A 21,183-nucleotide genomic window follows, 5' to 3' on the forward strand; every position below is an offset into this window, starting at 1 on the left:
GCCCGTCCCCACGTCCGCGTAGGCCGACGGCACTGTCACGTCCCGGTCTCGCGCTGCGGCCTTCTCTCCTGCTGCGGCAGCGGCGTCCCTTGCGGCGGCGGCGACGTCCCTTGCGGCGGCGGCGGCGGCGTCCCTTGCGGCGTCGTCCCTGGCGGCGGCGGCGACGTCCCTGGCGGCGGCGGCGACGTCCCTGACGGCGGCGGCGGCGTCCCTCGCGGCGGCGGCGGCGTCTCTCGCGGCGGCGGCGTCTGTCCCGACCGGGTTCGGCATACCGACTGGGTGGGGTAATAATAATAATAATACATTTCATTTAGAGGCGCCTTTCAAGACACCCAAGGTCACCTAAAGACCCGTCAACCCCCGGGTACTTCACCGGGGGTCCGTAGTGGGTTCTTCCTGTGCCTGCATTCTCCACCAAGTGTGGTATCCCGGTCCTCGGTTGGACCGGGTTCCACGGACAAAACTCGCTTGGCCTTCGGGTTTTAGCCATGGCAGGCATTTATTAACAATCAACTTAAATCAGTCAAACAATGAAGGAGACGCGGTCTCTAGGGCCTCCGTGGGCCTCTAGGCTCTCTCGCTGCCACGAGCCCTTCCTTCCTGCACCCGAGCCCCTGCTGTGCTGTGCTGTGCTGTGCCTCCTTTTAAAATGGCTCCTCAGCTTTCGGCCAGGTGTCCCCCAATCACCCTGATTGGGGAGCCGAAAGGGCTGCTCTCCGTCGCCGGCTGGTGGGTGGGGGTGGTATACCCAGTCCTTTACAGTACCCCGGGCCCGTCCAGGCCGAGGTCTCCGTGGCGGGATGCCACATTGCACAGTGCCCTGAAAAGTATTATCATATAAATAGGTAAGCCACCTTGTTTCAAATACATTTTTAGTTCACAATATCATAAATATATTCAACATTACATGTATCAACAAAGATATACAGAGTAAAAGTAAGATAATTACAGCACTGTTACCTCTGTATTGTCCCGTTTAACTTTTCCACAAGAGTAGTATATACTAACACCTCTCTGTGTCAATTCATATTAATAACCACTTCCGGTTGGGGGGAGGGGGGGTGGTGTGGTGTTTATGAAGGGTCATAAACCATAAAACCCCCCTGCATTGTATGACTTGTATAATGTCTGTGTTGAACCTGTAGGGGGCGCTGGGGTGCGGGATCTGTATAATCAAGGGGTGTGGTGTGTGATGTGTGTGTGTGTGTGTGCGTCAACAGATGTTTCAAGGGTCCTGGTTCTATTAACATATGGACAGCAGTATCATTATATGTTGCACTTCTTATAACAAATGTACTTGTAAGTAGTGTAGGATAAAAGTGTCAGTCAAAGCCCCTGATAACAGAGGGGGTAATTCGGAGCCTTAATGTCTAGGGAGATGCAGTGCTTCGATTTTCACATATATGTGTGAGGGTCAGACATGTAAATGTATGTACTGGGGGTAGGAGGGGTTAGGATGGGGGTTGATGTGTGTGTGTGTGTGTGTGTGTGTGTGTGTGTGTGTGTGTGTGTGTGTGTGTGTGTGGTGTGTGTGTGTGTGTGCGTCAACAGATGTTTCAAGGGTTCTGGTTCTATTAACATCATTTGGACAGCAGTATCATTATATGCTGCACTTCTTATAACAAATGTACTTGTAAGTAGTGTAGGATAAAAGTGTCAGTCAAATCCCCTGAAAACTGAGAGGGGTAATTCGGAGCCTTAATGTCTAGGGAGATGCAGTGCATCGATTTTCACATATATGTGTGAGGGTCAGACATGCAAATGTATGTACTGGGGTAGGAGGGGGTAGGAGGGGTTAGGATGGGGGGTTGATGTGTGTGTGTGTGTGTGTGTGTGTGTGTGTGTGTGTGTGTGTGTGTGTGTGTGTGTGTGTGTGTGTGTGTGTGTGTGTGTGTGTGTGTGGGTGTGTTTGTCTTTATTACTATTTGGGGAACAAGACCTGACAGCACACTCACGGTATGGGGAACAAAATTCTTGTGGGGAACAAAAACCTGGACCCCACCAGGGAAATCATTGAAATGGATAGGGGTGACGTTGCTGATATGACTAGTGCAAAAATGTGAATGAAAAAAAACAACCCCACACTTCACAAAAACCTGCAAATGTGTGTTTGAGGCTGGCCCTCTACAGACTAAAACAGGGTACTGCAGGTTCACTTTTTCGCTCTAAAAACACACACTCCACACACTCCATCCACCAATCAAACGCTGACCTGCCTGTCACGTGAGATGATCACTTCGTCCACCAATCAAACGCTGACCTACCTGCACGTGAGATCATCCACATTGGCGGGAGATGAGAAGCGCCATACTTCGACGAAAAGTCAAGACAAAGGTAGGCTAATACGAAGATATGTGCAATTCTAACTTGATTAACATACAATTTATTTAAATGTTTTGAAGGTAGAAGAATCAAATATTTAACCTGTTTAGCCCTAGGGTATTTTCTCAGTCATTTTGCTGCATTGTAACGTTTATTTATACATTATATAAATAATATATTTATAAATGTAATATTATAAGAATGTATTGCTTATTTTTCATAAATGTGCAACTCACTGAGTGGTTGGTGGTGTTCGTTGATGTTACAAATCAAGTATCCTAGCGAAATCGTGTTTTATTTGGCATTTTATATATCCATTGAACTTGTACTTGGGGGGGGGGGGGGGGGCTGATTACGTTCGGTTGTAGTCTTTTCGCTTGGTTCTCCGTATCAACAGTAGAGACTAGAACCGAGCGAAAGGACTACAACCAGCACCCCTTTCCGTTTCCGGTCATCAAGCAACGAGTCTTCCAACAGAAATCAATGGATTTAAAAAATGCCAAATAAAACACGACAGAAACTTTATTTCGCTACGATACTTGATTTAGAACATCAACGAACACCACTAACCACTCGATGGGTTTCACATTTCTGAAAACGAATGTTTAGGGTTGTTTTAAGGACAGGGTTGTGCATACACGTGGCCCCCATTTTGAAGCAGGCTGGGGCGATTCTAAGGGTGGGTTGCACCAACGTGGTTTAGGGTTAATAAATGGGTTAGTAAATCTAGGTTTAAACTGGGTTTTAAATTAACCCGAGGTGCGTAATTTTAACACTGGATTAGCTAAACCAGTTTAAAGAAAGATTAAAGTAAGATTAATTCATTTTCACTGTCCGCCATCTTGGATTTTGACCATCTTCTGCGCCACCTTTTTAATTAAATCGCCGTTTCTTGGTTTCCGACGGCGACAACCATAAACATACTGTAACGTTCTCAGATACAAGCCAGAAATAATGTTACCGAAAAACATACAGGCAATGTTTTCTGAAAGGGAGGGTGGTTATAAGTTAAGGGGACAGTTCAACTTCAAGGTCGGCCGCACACGCACAACCAAAAAGAGCTTTTGTATCAGCATCTACAGAGTTAAATTGTGGAATAAGTGTGGAAGTACAGAAAAGCCAAAACATCAAACAGTTTTAAAAACAAATATAAAGACATCATCTTCACAAAGTACAGAAATTTAGAAGAGCCTCTGTAACATGTAGTCGTTTTGTAATATATGGTATTTATTATATATATATATATATATATATATAGTTAATATTCATATAATTATTTTGATAGAACTCTGTAAATATAGTGATTATAGCTTTTTTTATTATATATACTGAATAATATAATATTAACTATACAGGCTAAATTGATCTGTTAAGGGGTAGGACCAGATAAATTTTTTACTTCCTCCTTCCCCCTTTCAAGCATGTGGCAAGTGTCTGTTTTTTGCTTTTGTTTTATTTATTAATTTTCTATTTTAACTTTTTTTATTGCTTACATGTTCTAAATAAAGAAATCAAATCTATTCTCTACAGGCAAAATGGCGAGAAGGAGGGCAACCCCTCAGCATATTGCAGAACAACATGCCATCTGTGCCACAGACCAGACTGCCATGTTAGAGGTGAAATACATAAACTCCACCAAAGGCAAGTGTGTCTCTGTAGTGTTAATTGCACTTAGTACTGAAGATATCTGCTTTTGATATTTCATAGTGTCTTAGTACTATTACGTTAAATTATGTGTCATAGGTGAATTCAGAGTTTGTTTTATTCCCTGCACTATGTTGCCAACATGGGCAATACATTTGTTTACTAAAGGTGCCATGACATGCCACCAGGTGTGCTGTGATTAGCCGTTGCAAGCCGTTTTGGAAATCTGCCCCATATGACATCATATGGGGCAGGAAGTGGGCGTGCGTCGACCTAGATGTGTGCTGGATAAATCAGTCCACCAGCCTACCCAGTGGACTGAAGCAAATGTTGCTCATCTATCTGTCACACATCTAGGTAGACACGCACACCTAAGGGGCTGATTTCCAAAACGGCTTGTAACGGCTAATCACACCACACCTGGTAGCATGTCATGGCACCTTTTACTAACTCGTACTTCTGTCAACAGGCAGGGGTGTGTTTGCTCTGTCCCCTTTTGAAAAGGGGGATTTTGTAGTTGAATACAGAGGAGAAATTATTGACTTTAAGGAATCAGAGATAAGGAGGAGGATTTATCATTCCAAATGCTTGGTGTTCGTGTTTGACTTCATGTGGCATGGCAAAAAATGGTGGTAAGCATTTACTGTATGGTGGCTGGTAGCTTGCAATGTTCAGTACATAATCTTGGCCTAATTGTCCTGCTTGACTAAGCCATTAGCGTGATTCTTTTTGTCTCCTTTGAAGCATTGATGCTGCGTTGGAAGATGACTCATTTGGAAGACTGGTCAATGATGATCATGTCCATCCTACCAGCAGGTTGAAAATAATTTTAGTTGGTGGAAAACCACACCTCTGTCTGTTTGCTGCGAGAGACATAAACAGAGGAGAGGAAATAACATATGACTATGGAGATAGCAGTTGGCCATGGAGAGAAAAGGTTTGTCAGTGACTTTATGCCTCTGTATAGTATGTTTTATCTATTATACGTCAACATCTTTTGACTAACTGCTGCCCTTTTGACCAGGTGACCCTTGTAAAGGAAGGTTTAGATCAGGGGTGTCAAACGTACGGCCCGCGGGCCGGATCAGGCCCGCGAACGGGTTTAATCCGGCCCGCGAGATGATTTTGTAAAGTACAGTATTGTAAAAAAAAAAAAAAAAAAAATTATAATAATATTTTTTTTATAAAAATCCTTCCTAACATTACATGGATTGCATAGACTGGCACTGATTCATTTTTTGTACATTGAACTACTGGACAATTGTGTGTAACTGGAAGTCGCTTTGGAATGTAACGTAAAATGAGCTGCTATTTTTCAATGAAAGAAACTGCTGTTCTTAATGTGTCCACTAGATGTCGCAATAGCAATTATTTATACCTGGGCTGAGCATGGAGCAAGTGTAAACAGTTAGTGCAGCTAGCCCGGAGCTACCTTGTCGCGCTTTGGAACTCTCATTGCCCCAAAATGTCTCTGTCCAAAAGACGAAAAGTGGACACAGAGTGCAGAGCTTTCAAAGAAAAATGGTCATCGTCCTTTTTGTTCACGGAGGTAAATGGGAAACCAGTGTGTTTGGTGTGCTCACAGCATGTTTCAGTGCTGAAAGAATACAACATTCGGCGCCACTATGAGACCCTTCATGCTGACAAATACCACCACTTGCAAGGACAACAGAGAATAAATAAAGTTAATGAACTGTTAGCCTCTCTGAAGAAACAGCAGTCTGTGTTTAGTCACAGCAGAGAAATCAATGATGCTGCAGTGAAAGCCAGCTACCTTATTGCTTATGAAATTGCAACGACTTCAAAACCCTTTTCTGATGGTGAATTTGTGAAGACATGCATGCTGAAGGCTGCAGAGCTCGTGTGCCCTGAAAAGCGTCAGGCTTTTGCAAATATCAGCCTGACAAGAAACACAATTGCAGACAGGATTTCTGATCTTTCGGCAGATTTGGACAGCCAATTGAAGCACAAAGTAAAATCATTTATTGCGTTTTCAGTTGCAATTGATGAAAGCACGGACATTACAGATGTTGCGCAACTGGCCATATTCATTCGCGGAGTTGATGACACTTTGACCGTCACAGAGGAGTTTGTGGAGTTGGTGCCAATGATGGATACCACAACAGCGGCTGATATTTTCACCGCCCTCATCGGAGCATTGGACAGGGTCGGAGTGGACTGGTCCCGTGCTGTCAGCCTGGCTACAGATGGTGCTCCGTCAATGATTGGGAAAAAAGCGGGTGTTGTGACAAAATTCAAAGAGAAAGTGCAGACTGCAAATGGAGGACGTGATTTTTGGACTTTTCACTGCATTTTGCATCAGGAGGCATTGTGTTGCAAGTCATTAAAGATGGATAACGTCATGAAGGTGGTCGTCCAAACTGTTAATTTCATCCGATCGAGAGGCCTGAATCACCGTCAGTTTGACAGCCTTCTCAGGGAGAACGACCACAACCATGGCCTGCCATACCACACCGAGGTAAGATGGTTAAGCCGAGGTGCTGTGCTGAGGCGTTTCTTTGATTTACGGGGGGAAATTGAAGAGTTCATGGAAAAAAAGGGAAAACCAGTGGTAGAATTTCAGTCCACAGAATGGATACAGGACCTTGCCTTTATGGTGGATATCACACATCACGCAAATAACTTGAACAAATCGATGCAAGGGCGCAACAGAGTTGTCACACAGTATTATGACAGTATATGTGCGTTCAAGTTGAAGCTGTCATTGTGGGAGATACAACTCGCGGGTGGTGACGCTTCTCATTTTCCTTGTCTGAAAGATGTATGCGCGACCCAACATGCTGCAAACATGAAGCGGTTCAAAGACAAAATAACAGGACTATTGCGGGAGTTTGAACAACGCTTTCAGATTTTTGGTGAACTGGAAAAAGACTTCAACGTTTTTTGCTCACCATTCACCGCGAATGCCGCAGATCTGCCCGTCAACACTCAACTTGAAATAATAGACTTGCAGTGTGATTCAGATTTGAAAGGCAAATTTGCCGCAGCTGGCTTGGACACATTCTATCAGAATCTCTTGCCCGGTTACCCCAACTTGACAGCCCTTGCTGCAAAGGTGTTGTGCATGTTTGGAACCACATATCTTTGTGAGCAAGTGTTCTCTGTAATGAGCATCAATAAAACAAAGCTGCGCTCAAAGCTCACGCACAAGCACTTGAATGAAATTCTGAAATTAGCTGCCACTCAGGATGTGACGCCTGATATTGATGCACTTGTGAAAGCTAAAAGATGCCAGGTTTCAGGAGTAAAATAAACAGTGGGTAACGCCACTTAAAATTGCTGCATGAGACACTGCACCCTGATATAAATGTGAACATGAATGTCTTCTGTGGAGATTTAATGAAAGTGTATCGTGTGGGATTTACTATAATAATGTCAGTCACTTCAGTTCATAAGTTTGGTTGATTGACATTTTTCATGCATTGCACAGCTTTTATTTTTCTATCAATAAAGTGTAGCCTACAAGGCAAGGAGTAAATCAACCTTATTGAATAGTTTCTACCTCCGTTTGTATGGTTTGGTTAGCCCAGGATTAATATGTGGAAATGACTAAATTAATTTGATACCTAGAAGAGATGTTTGTTTTTTGTTCAATCTCAGATAGGCTGAGACTCAAAGTTGTGTGCCTTTGTAGATACACTGAGACGAAGTACAAGTTCCAATCGCTGAGGTATTGTTCTTGAAATTGCACACTTTGCACAATTTTCAATTTATTTGAAGTGTTTTTGCAATAGGATTATTTGTTATGTATACATTTTCTGAATGTGCTACTATTTTGTACGAAATTAAAACAAAGAAAACAATCTGAAATTGTCGTTATTTTTAATTATGCCATATTTTTACCGGTCCGGCCCACTTGGGAATAGATTATCCTCCATGTGGCCCCTGAGCGAAAATGAGTTTGACACCCCTGGTCTAAATGGTTATGTAATATTGCATTGTTTACATAAGTTATTTTACATAACTGGCTTTGCCAATATAACAACACCGCATAATGTAATAACTAAATTTTAAAATACATTTTCACTTCATTATAACACATGCATTTTTTAATAATCTGACGCATTTTGCAATAGCCTATTTTCAACTCAGTAATTAAAGTATCAAGAACTTTTAATGTATTTTCACTTACCATCAATTATGAATTCCGATGCCCTTCTTCGAATTACACATTTCTCTGATTTTGTAGCACCCTCTGGGTAGCTACCACATGATTTATAATTAATAATTTCTTGGTACATTTCTGGATTCATTTTCCTTGCAGGACAAGAGATAACATGGAGTTAATTGAGAATTTGGAAACTTAATGTAGGCTAGTAGTTAGATCGTTTCATTATTTTTTAAGTCCACAACACAATTTACATACCTTTTTTATAGTTTTTCAACTCGAGCGATGTTCATTCGGGGTTCTCCTGTGCAAATTGGCTACTGAATTTGAGCCTTAATTGCAGGGTTGGAAAGTAGTTACATTTACTCGCGTTCCTGTAATTTAGTATTTTTTTTGTGTACTTGAAAATTTTTAAGTGGTTTTTAAAATCTATACTCTTACTTTTACTTTGAGCATGTTTATTTTGAAGTATTGTAATTCGCTACATTTTATATCACCCGTGTTACTGAGTAAAAATAAAAAAGGAAATAAAATAAAATAAAAATCGTGGACAGCTTTTATATTTACGGGACAACACGGGAAACTACTGCAGTGGAAGGGAGGAGAGGAGAACAAACTTGCGCCAAAATCAAATGACAATGACGGCGATCATGGAAACAGACGACCGCAGAGACGATATGGAAAATAGTACAACCGAAGTCAACCCCTGGTCTTACATAAAAGACCACTTCGGTTATACACAGCAAATTTGAAATCGCAAATTTAACACTTTCAGAGGTAAAATTAACACTGACCCAGTGTTTATATGGGAACCACTGTAAAAGTGTTAAATTAACACTTTTGAAAGAGTTGAAATTATAAACACTATGATAGTGTTATTTTAAAAACTCTTATAGTGTTAATTACTAAAATTATAAACACTTTGATAGTGTTACTTTAAAAACTCTTATAGTGTTAATTACTATAAGAGTTTTTAAACACTTTGATAGTGTTACTTTAAAAACTCTTATAGTGTTAATTACTAAGATTATAAACACTTTGATAGTGTTACTTTAAAAACTCTTATAGTGTTAATTACTAAAATTATAAACAATATGTTAGTGTTACTTAAAAATCTCTTAGTGTTATTTATCAACACTATAATGAACAATATTAACACATGTCAGTGTTATTTAATGACTAACATAGTGTAAATTATTTACTCTGCACCAGTGTTAATAAACTAACTGATGTTTGGCGATGTGTAAACCCACTCGTGAATATACGTTTTATTCTAAAGTACATAATTCGTACTCTAGAATAGATTACCTGCTCCTGTCAAACTCAATAACAGAAAATGTGATAAATTCAGAGATTCACACCATCTTAATCTCAGATCATGCTCCCATCTCTGTTACATTTTCACCTTGCTTTAATGTGCATAAAACAAAACAATGGAAGTTTAATAACATGCTTCTATGGGACAAGAAATAAAAACAATGGTGTTACTCACGAGAACAGAGCTACAGTCAATTATACATGAAGAAACCTCTACTGCATTATATAAACTGAAGAGGAAACATTTTGAAACAGGCGACAAAGCTGGCAGAATGCTCGCACTAAGATTAAAACAAATTGAGAGTAACTCATCCATAACGGCTATAGATGACCAGAATGGATCTTTAGTATGTGAGCAGAAAGAAATAAACCAGGCATTCCAAGAATATTACTCAAAGTTGTATGAATCAGAATGTAGATTTAATCCTGATACGATTGATGACTTTCTTAGAAGTGCACCTCTCCCCCAGTTGAAAGAGGACGATAGGACATATCTGGACAAACATGTCCAGGAACTGGAGGTTAAGGCAGCCATTAAAGCTCTTGCTGCTGGTAAAGCTCCAGGTCAAGATGGGTTTAGTGTTGATTTCTATAAGTGTTTTCAGGAAGTATTATCTCCATTCTTGACCTTGTTGTACAGGGATATTATTGCAACTCAATCCATGCCCCAAAGTATGAATATGGCTGTTATCTCGCTATTGCCAATGCCGGGCAAAGATCACACGAAAATGGACAATTTCTGCCCCCTAAGTTTGTTAAATAACGATTATAAAATCTTCGCTAAAACTCTTGCAATGCGTCTGGAGAAAGTCATCTCATCATTAATCCATCTGGACCAAGTTGGTTTTATTGCTGGTCGTTATTCTGCCCATAATATGCGAAGACTGTTCCATGTAATGTCAGAGGCTGCATCTCTTCAACATCCTGCAGTTGCAATTTCTCTTGATGCTGAGAAAGCATTCGACCGGATAGAGTGGTCTTATCTGTTCCATATTCTGACTAAGTATGGCTTTGGACCAGTATGCATACAATGGATTAAGGCCCTCTACCACAATCCGGTCGCATGTGTCAAAACCAATGGTTTAATCTCACCCCCTTTTCACCTTTTTAGATCCACCAGACAAGGCTGCCCAGCCTCCCCAGTTATCTTCACTCTAGCACTTGAGCCTCTTGCCTGTGCACAGTAAATTTTGAAGTGTTAAAATAACACTAAAAGAGTTAAATTTAACACCATTTCCGAGTGTATTTGGTCCTACTCTGAATTGGAGTTAAATTAACTCTTTTCAAAGTGTTAACATTTTAGAGTTAAAAATTAACACTCGTATACACTGTATAGTGTTACCTAAATTTAACACTGAAGGTTAAACAACTCTCTAGAGTGTTAATATTATTCCCAGCAGTGTTAATAAATAACTCTTCTGTGATAACAAATCAACTCTGATGGTGTTAATTTGAATGCTGATTGACACTGCATTGAGTTATTTGAAGGTAACACTGGCCATTAAAATAACTCTGGCTAGTGTTGATGTTACACACTACTGTGTTGAAAAGTTACTCTATTGCAGTGAAAAGGTAGTGTTGATGTTACACACTACTGTGTTGAAAAGTTACTCTATTGCAGTGAAAAGGTAGCTCTGGCTAGTGTTGATGTTACACACTACTGTGTTGAAAAGTTACTCTATTGCAGTGAAAAGGTAGCTCTGGCTAGTGTTGATGTTACACACTACTGTGTTGAAAAGTTACTCTATTGCAGTGAAAAGGTAGCTCTGGCTAGTGTTGATGTTACACACTACTGTGTTGAAAAGTTACTCTCGTGCAGTTAAAAAACAGTAAAATAATGACACTAACACTGAAGTATCATTAAAACTTCTGAATGTTCTAAAAAGCAGAATATTTAAAAAATGACAAGTTATCAGAAAATAATGCAGTTCAACTGGTTTATTTTAGTGCAAACTGGCAGGCGGACAGGCTTGAATGTCAAGGCAGAAAGAGACAATTCATTCAATCATTGAGGGTTACATAAAATGGCAGTATGGGATTATGTACTTTGAGCAATCTATATTTCCATAACACATTTGAACATCAAATGGTTTGAAGTAACACAGCTCATCAATGTGCAACACTTTTCGAACATTTTCTGGATGCAGTCTGATCTTAAAGGCATGGTAATGATCCTAAAAACAAACAGTTTCCATCAGTTTTCCGCAGAGTAATACATTTTCATCCTTCACAGCAATATACTCTATCTTACAAAACACAGGCATCTCAAATGCTACCTCAGTACAGATAATGAAGTCACGGCGGTACTCGGTACCATGGTATTTAATCCATTTGGCAGAAAAAATACTGGTTGTCAATTCAGCTCCAAATTTGGAAGCAATGTCTGGGCCATTTTTGAGCTCACTTAGTGGAAGCATTTTTCCAGGGCCTAAAGTTAGTCTTTCCTTGGTAAAGGATTCTCGATAGAATGCCATACAACTCTGGTGCTTTTTGGCTAATGTTTGTGTAATGTTTTTAAAGTTTTTTAATTGTTTCTTAAAGAAATTATGTTTAGCTTCATAACGCATGCACCACATGTGCAGAATTGGGCCAATGGTCCTTATAATACGAGGGTAATGAATCATGAAATGATGCTTTGGTAAGAGATTGCGCTGAGGAAATAACTGCTTGAAGAGTTGATGATGATCAATGATTAAGTGTTTGAGGTATATGGTCATGCCCTCTGAGAGGACGGGTGAAAAGACAATGTTAACAATCTGTAGAAGCAAAAGTAGAAGACGCCAATAACCATCACCTGTCTGAAATAAATCACCAAAAAGCAACGGCATGTTGCGCAATATGCACAAGGATTGTATAGCATTCAGTCCCAAATCATTACTTCCATCAAGCATTTTTACTCTAGGTGGTCGATTTCGCTGTTGATTATAACCATAGTCAAAAGCATGGATTCTACCAGCCAGTTGTTTGGCATTCAGGAAGTTGCCCTGAATGTACTGTAAAACAAGTTTGACCTCAAACTGAGCAACCCCTTCCAAGATATCATGCATTATATCTACAGAAAAGTTGTTTGATGTGTTAAAATACTGTAGTGTATTCAACAGACAAGTGCGTTTCACACCATATGTATGAGGTAGCGTAGAGTCAGTTTGTAAAGTTTGACAGTGCTGGGTGTGCATCTCAATAGTTCTTAATACAACTTCAGGATTATCTTCACAGAACCCAGTTTGAAAACAAGTTTTCTCAAGGAGACAGAAACGACAGCAATAGCGAGCACTAAATGATTCCACAAAGCCAAACGGACCATGCAAACCCAAATTATCCCCAGTGACCTGGACAATGGTACCATGAATAACACGTTCAGACATGGAAATGTTAAGTCCCTCTGTCTCAAGTACTTTTATATCATTCACCAGTGGTTCAAGTATCAGATTAAAACCATAACGTTTTATGCCCTGTGCGTGGAAAAGAGCACATAAATGAATATTAATCAAAGCCGAATTAAAGATTGGGGGGAAATTTCTCAGAGTAAAATATATAGCCCCTAATTTATGGATACCCAAAGTCGTCATAAAACAGTTGAATCTGCAATGCATTGTTCTCTTTAGAAAATAACAGATTTTCTTTAAAATATTTGGCATCTCTTATGTCGGTATAAACACCATCTTTGGGAATGTGCCTGGGCTTGAACAAGTTGGTCAGTTCTGGGTTATCTAAAATGTTCTTAAGCGTTTCTAGGATGGGAACATATGAAAACTTATCTGTTATAATGACCTGGTCATATGTCCCAGTAGATTTGTTTCTTCTGCTGTCAAATCTTGTGCCGAGCACCTTTTCAACAGGTTCAACGTTTCCCCATTTCTCTTTGAAGTGTTTGTTTCGTTTGGTTTCTGTATTCAAGCATGCGAAGGGATTTCCATTTTCCAACTGTTTGAAGGATTCCTCTATTTTATTCTTATTTTCAGTGTCCTGAGGAGATAAGCACTGTAAAGCTGCATCTTTAGCCTGACTATTAATCTCAAAAAACACTTCTTCCATGGATGAGACAAAACTGTTTACAGTAGACTGACTTAATCCAGCTGCCTTGAGTTGTGCAACAGCAGAGGCACACATATCAAGAGTGCTGTTCTCGGAATTTATAGAAGGTTCAGATGATGTTGGCGTCTCATCTACATTACTTGCCACAACCTCTACTGCACCGTCTAACGTAACATCAGTTTCAGCCTGCTGGTCTAAATACTCTGTGTGCTTGGTGTTTAAATGCTTCCTAAAACCAGAAAAAGTACCGAACACAGATCCACATCCAGTCTGAACACATTTAAGGCGAAGGTTTCTACCAGGCACGTAACCATGAACTAAACTTTTTAATTCAGCCTGACAAACAAAGCACCTCATGATGGAGGAAAACCCTCAAGCACTAATTGAGTAACCTTGCCCTTACTTCAGCAACACGAGGACTCTCCTTGACTTTCCCAACATCAATGTTGTACACCATGGTCTGGATGAACATGTACATGTTATGGAGCATGGAGTTGTATGATGTGCCGAACACAAAATGTGCCTTAAACAGCTCATCGAAAGCCCCTAGAGAAGAAGTTGACCTGCAAGGTATGGCACTCCGATCCAGAATGATGAAGAACTGGTGGACTGCATCCTTCCTTACTCCAACAGCCAGTAGATATGGTTGAGCGCTGGTAGTAATGGTGTCGATATGTTCTTGGATGCTTGTTCCAGTCTGAGAAGATACACATACACAGATGACAAAATGAACTTGGTTAAATATATTTTTTATATATTATTGGGAAGAAATATGCACATTATACAATACATGCATATTAATTAGGAAAAATATAAACCTTCTTGAAGATGACGAGATGTTTCTCTGCTTGGGACGCGGACACTTTCCCTGGTCTCTTCCGTCCCTGGGCAGACGGTGGAATCAGGTGTGACAGCAGTAAAACCGATGAGGTCACTGTCCCAACCTGTAACAACACCAGTTTCATGTTTACAGGCTTGAATTGTGTGAACTCTTTGCATTACAATTCATCTGCAATGTAAGCATTTTCACAAAAAAGAATGGATAGCGGTTTTAAATCTGCAGAAAAAGATGCCAGACTAGAAATCTTGAAATCTAGAAAGCCCGAGAGGAACACAGGATAATCCGGCCCAAAATCATTCAGGACTGGTTGACAACAAAGGGAAAATAGTCTTGTATGCTCAGATACCACCGCAAGACCAAATCAATGACTTTGTGTATACTGTTATGTCGGATGACGAACACCTATGTGCATTAACCCTCCGCCAGAATTATGAACATGCACATAGGAAAGATCGGTGTAAATTACATATCCAATTTGATTCAATGAAATGGTGTCTAAAAGTAACGTCAGGAAGAACATGGGACTACAACGGAAATTATCAATTGAACGTGAGAGAATTCATATTTTTTAAAGCAGTGTCAGACAGAACGTTTAATTTTACATTAGAAGCAGAAGATCCTTGTGTAATCAAAAATCAACCGGGTAAGGTAGTTGAGATTGATCAAAGCAATCCACTAAAATCTTCAGATAATGATAAAGTAAATATAACCACTGCCACTGATAAAGTAGATCAACCTCCGGTTAAAGATAATGGGATAAATTCGTTGGTAACCGCTAAGAGTTTAAATTCAACTCGAGATGCAAGTAAAACTAATGAAACTTCTGATATCAGAGGTTTAGCCCAACCTTCAGTCACTAATGTAACTTCTATTAGAGAGGAAACAACAATATTAGTAATCACAAATGTAACTTCTATTGGAGAGGCAACCACTAACGTAACTCCAGTTAGAGAAATGACAACAGTCATGGGTGATCTAATAATAAAACTAACAACGAATGGTACAGCAGCGACTGCTCAGGGTGAAGTAATACAGACAACAGTACTATCAAAAGTAGAGGTGACCACAATGGTAATGTCGAAAGAGAATAATATAGAAACACTGGCAACTGCAATAACAATGGCAAATTCAGAAACTATGGCGACAAGGATCTTTACATCAACATCCATGTCTCTTGAAGAGACTCTTGTAGAACGAACAACTATTCAGGAGGGTAAAAAAACTAGAAGCATTGGTCGCCGCTCTACAGCGACCCTAAAACCGTATAAACCTGATCCCAGTGGGCGCATCAGGGTCAGAACCTCTGACCAGTTGTTCCGACAAGCTAAAGCAAATAGGTGGTATAAGTGGGTCGAATTTACGGGAAAACGAATAGAGGCAGACAGCTGTTATTTGTGTAGCAAAAATCGTCAGGATGCAATGTATGTCGTAAATACTAAATATGATTTTGAATTTTGCTTAGAAGAACGGACACAGCAGGAGTATGATATAGAGGTCAATTTAAATAGAACACGAACAGAAGGTATTCAATATCAGAAAAAGTATGTTATATGTTCAATGAAATGTTTTCTGCTGTTAGGATCAAGTCAACATAACAAATATCTTGAAGATAAATATGACGGAATGCCATGGAATGTAATCATGAAAAGATGCCGAGAATTTGACATAACTCTATCACAAGAAATAGGCGAAGTAACACGACCAACACAAACCAATTTTCAAATTGAAGAAGGATTAGAATGCTTTCAAAATGACGAAGGAAACGAAAATGCCAGCGATGTAGGTAGTATACCAGAGGAACAATGTAACATAATTTGGAATGTCACGCTATTCGATATAGACGGGAAACGAATGTTATATCAGCCACCTGCGATTAAAAATGTTCAGCTTTTACCAGGCTCTCAGCAGAAGTCTAGAGAGAATTACATGTCAATACTGTGGAGTGATGGAGCATTCGTGAGCCAGGACAGAGTGGTGGCAGATCAGTTTTGGCTTTGCGGTAATAACATTCTTCGTCCCATACTTGCTAAAATGTGGAGAGGACGATGCGCGAAAGTCCAAGTGGTTACGGAAATTGCAATACTACCATCAATAAAAGATGTTGTCGATAACTTAGAAACAGATAACCTAAATAGGCGGAAGAGAGCATACGAGGCAGACGAGAACATACAAATTGATAACATAGGACAACCCAGGGGAATACCCGATAACTTTAAGGCACGAAGTGAAGTAGCAGCAGGATTTGAGACACTACTGCCAGCAATCGGAATTGCTAAAAATGCGGAATGGATCAATTATATCTTTTACAACCAACAGAGGTTCATTAACTACACAGATGATGCATTATCTGCATTGGGCGAACAGCTGACAGCCACAAGCGCTGTGGCTTGGCAGAACAGACAGGCTTTAGATTGGCTTTTAGCAGAAAGGGGGGGAGTTTGTGATCTTATAGGTGAAATGTGTTGTCCCTTCATTCCAAATAATACTGCCCCAGATGGATCATTCACACTTGCAATGAACAATTTAAAACGTTTGAGAAAAGAGTTAAAGGAAAATGCAGGCCATGATCAGGGAATGTTTGGATGGCTTGAAACAAGGTTTGGCATGTGGGGAATGATGTTCGCAAAGATAGGTGTAGTGCTCCTAATAGTACTAACAGCAATGGGTCTTATCTTCTGCTGCTGCATTCCCATAGTCAGATCCGTAATAGCATCCAGGCTTTCTAAGGAGATGGCCCTCATGGTGTCTGGCATAGAGGAGTCGGGGGAGTGGGAGAGGATACTCTATGGGGAGATAGATTGGAGTGACACTAGAAAGGAGACCGGAATGTGAGAATCGGACATCAGGGGGAGTTCCTATTCTCTTAACTGGTGACCTCTTCATGTGAACCACAACCATTTCAGACTGTGTGAACAAATGAACATTGGACTAATGGGTTCCAGGCTACTACGGTGCCCAAACCCCCCACGTTATATAGTATACCGGTACATGACAATAATCAGAACTATCCCAATCCATGCAAGCTTGTTGACAGTTTTCAGTTTTTAATTTCTTTTAGTTTTAATTCCTATTGTTTACTTATTTTTTGAAATGTCATTTTTTGAGTTTCATATTTTTATGTCATATATTTTGAAATGCTTATTTTCAATGCATGCTGAAAATACTGTGTTATGTGTGAATTCTAGTTAGACATGTTAAACATTTGATAGATCTTTTTTGCCTTAAACCAGGTTGAGACTCCTGAACATGTTTCAAGGTTTTTTAACGATGATCAAATGTAGTGTAGAATATGACCCAAACTACTACGACTGTTATGTTTTTGTTATGTTTTTGTTATGATCTTATTAGATCATAAAGGGGGGATGTGTGGTAGAAATTAGTGAGTATATTCTATAGTAAACCATGATTATTAATAGGCTTAATATTTTAAATAGTGGAAAGCACATGACGCCTGAGTGGGTTCAGAGCAGATGGTAGGTGCACAGAAATGGGAACTGCGGGGTCAAGTTATGTTGACCTCCACCTTTCAGCCTTGGGTCATTTTGGCTAACAAGGCTAATCCCTGCGGACCTCAGACCGGGGCACGGTTGATAACACGCTGAGACGAAGATTGACTAGGCGGAAACCTCATTAGGGACAAAGGGAACCTCAGTTGTATTAAAGAAGTTCCTGTATGTGTATAAAGGAGGGCTGGGACCGAAGTTCAAGCAGTGACTTTGCAAACCCACTCAGGCTGTTGTCATTGTTGTTTTTCTGCACGATAAAGTCTTTTGTCAATTCTTGCTCCGGACCCCTCGATTTCTTTTGCACTCTCTCTCTTAAATTAGTCTAAGTGTTTTAAATCTCGATTAATCTCCGTTACTAGCTCTTAGCGATGGAGGTTCCAGACGTCCAGCTGAGGTAGTTGAGCGGAGGGATCGAGCTGGGGTGTGTGGCTTTAGCAATGCTTGGAGGTAGGCAGGAGCAGTTCCATCGACTGCCTTGTATGCCAGTACCAGTGTTGCCAGGTGGGAAATGTAGGATTATCGTACCAGAGATATAAAATTATCGTATTTTGAGGGAAATTATCGTACACCCGTCATAATCAAAATAACAAGTCTATTGATGCGCTATATAGTCACTCGAGTGTTGAATAGCATCTAACAGGCACTCACGGCTTTGCGTTGGTACGGAATGGATTCATCAGCAGCCCCACAGTTGCGTTAGGCTAACGTGTCCCCCATAAACAATGACGGGTGGGAACTAATGAGCCAAATCATGAGGCCTGGAGGCCACCCACTGTTAGGAAATAGACATAGCACCAGGTTTAAAAGGGAAATAGTATTCATGATAACTGACAAGAAAATAAAGATCTAGTTTCACATATTGAAATTTTATTTTCGGAGAAACAACATTGTCTCTGTCCTCAAAATGACAACAATTCATAAAATAAACAAAAACTGCACTTATGAAAACTTAAAAGTGCCTACACCAGGTTCTAACTTAAAATAAAGTGCAGTTCTATGTGATTTTTTGTTTTATGTTCTGTTCTGAACATAGTAAGGCAGCTAACATATGTTGACATGTTGCAGGAATGCACCGTAAAGACCGTATTTCTCTTTGCTATGGTGCTTAAAACTCAAATAAAGATATTGTGGAAAAAATTTATAAAATAAAGTGCATATATAACCTGGCTATATAATAACCTGGAAAAGAGGTAACCAAGATAACAAATTAATAGTAAAAAAAAAAAAAAAAACACTCCAAGGGGTACATGTTTTTTTCCTGAGTTGTCTGTCCAGTCTGTGTCAATCTCCGTCTTTGGCAGTTTTCTGAATGAAATGAAGAAGAGCGAGAGGAGACTATTGTTTGGATTAATTACATATTACATTTATGATAGATGACTAGAACTCTGTTCATAATGTGCATGAAACAGTTTAGGCCATCAGCTAGGCTAATTAAATAATTAATTATGCTTACCTCAAACCTTGCTCTCACCTGGACTTGTTACTATCTGATGAGCCATGGCCTGCTCTTGGCACAAATCCAAAGAGGCCGAGCGCCGCTTCCACCTCCAACGAAAAATGGACTAGCACCCAGGATAAGAAGCGAAAAAAGCGAGGCAGAAACTCCCGCATCACCTCTCCTCCTGTAGCGCTCAGAAATAGTTTTTCACCACTGGAAACTCCCCAAGGGGAGCAATTCTCCACACCCAAGGCCAAAAGGCACAGGAGTGCTATCCGTGCTGCTAACAAGCATGAAGGGTCCGGATCCCCTACACATCATGATCCTCATCTGCTGCACTCGGGAGCCCCCCATTTCACCCTAAGCCCCTCTCGGACTACTCGGGGCGCTACTCAACCACTACCGCAAGATCGCCGAAGATTAAGGTATGCTAACACTACTAGCACTAATGCCGAGGCTTCCCACAGCCCATTAGCACTCAGAGGAGCTAACGCTGCTAGCACTAGCCTTGTAGCTAATATTGTTTACCCAAACAACCCAGGAACTGGCCCCATAACTACTGATAAAGCAATTGTGTGGAATGCAAACACGGCGCCACAGATGGCCACTATCTTGGTTGGAGATGCCATGACAGAACATGTCAAACTTGCAAGGACAGAAAATCTTTGCCTTAGTAACACATCAGTCGAGGAACTGTCGTCAGAGATACAAACAATCCTCAAGAATAAACCAAACAATGCAAAGATTATCATCCACACTGGTTCATTTGATATCCTGCACAAAAAAACTGGCAGTGAGATACTTAAAAAACATTTCACCCAGTTACTGAACACTCTAAACAAACATCAAAATGTGCCTATCAGTGGACCGATTGCATGTTTTCGCAGAGGAAATGAAATCTTCAGTCGACTCCTATCTTTCAACACATGGCTGGCATCTGTCTGTCTTGCACGCAACCGGAGATTTATTGACAATTTCAATGTTTTTTGGAATTGTGCAGACCGTTTTCAAGCCGATGGACTCCACCCAAATCGTAGAGGGTCTAGATTACTTACAGCAAACATCAGCCACGCGCTCTTGACGACCTCAAACAGCCATAATCAAGCCTCACTCCCTATTCCTGCTGTGCCTAAGACTGACACACCCCAAACCTCCTCCCATGGAACAGAACAGAACATTCAAACAGCCTCCTCCAAGGACACGGGCCCTGCACAGACCTCCACCACCCCAAGGAATTCCCCTGGGATAAACCACCTTGTGGGGGAGGCTGTGAAGGCCCATGAACTCAGTAATATGGACTGTCAGCCCGAAAAACAACAATAGGACAGTCACCATGCTATTTCATCAAACATACCGGTCATCATAAACAACAAATGGCATGGTAAAATGCATGGTTATAAACCCGAAACTCGTCCTAGAAGGTTGAAAACTATCCATGTTCTTCCTACAAATATATCTCCCCCAGTTTTACCTGTTAATACCCCACAGATGAAACTGGCCCTTCTAAATGTCAGATCACTAAATAACAAAACCTTTCTGGGTTAGCTGATTAAAGCTGATTAAAGAAAACAACTTAGATTGTATCTGTCTAACAGAAACTTGGCTAAACGATGACACGGCAACAGCAACTTTGATAGAAGCGTGTCCGCCTGATTACAGCTTCCACCAAGTTTCTAGGAAATCAAAAAGAGGTGGAGGAGTCGCAGCTATTTTCTCATCTAAACTGTTGTTCAAAATCACTGAGCTAGGTGAATTTACATCAATTGATTATCTTGCTATAGAGCTCAAAACTGAATCAGTATTGTTTGTTATTATATATCGGCCACCCAAGCACTCACCAATATTCATACAAGAATTCTCTGAACTATTATCACTATGTGTCACAAGATATGACAAAATAGTCCTGAATGGAGACCTTAATATCCACGTTAATAAAAAAGCAGACCAAAGA

Source organism: Gadus macrocephalus, chromosome 12 (genome assembly GCF_031168955.1).
Source record: "Gadus macrocephalus chromosome 12, ASM3116895v1".
Taxonomy (NCBI): domain Eukaryota; kingdom Metazoa; phylum Chordata; class Actinopteri; order Gadiformes; family Gadidae; genus Gadus; species Gadus macrocephalus.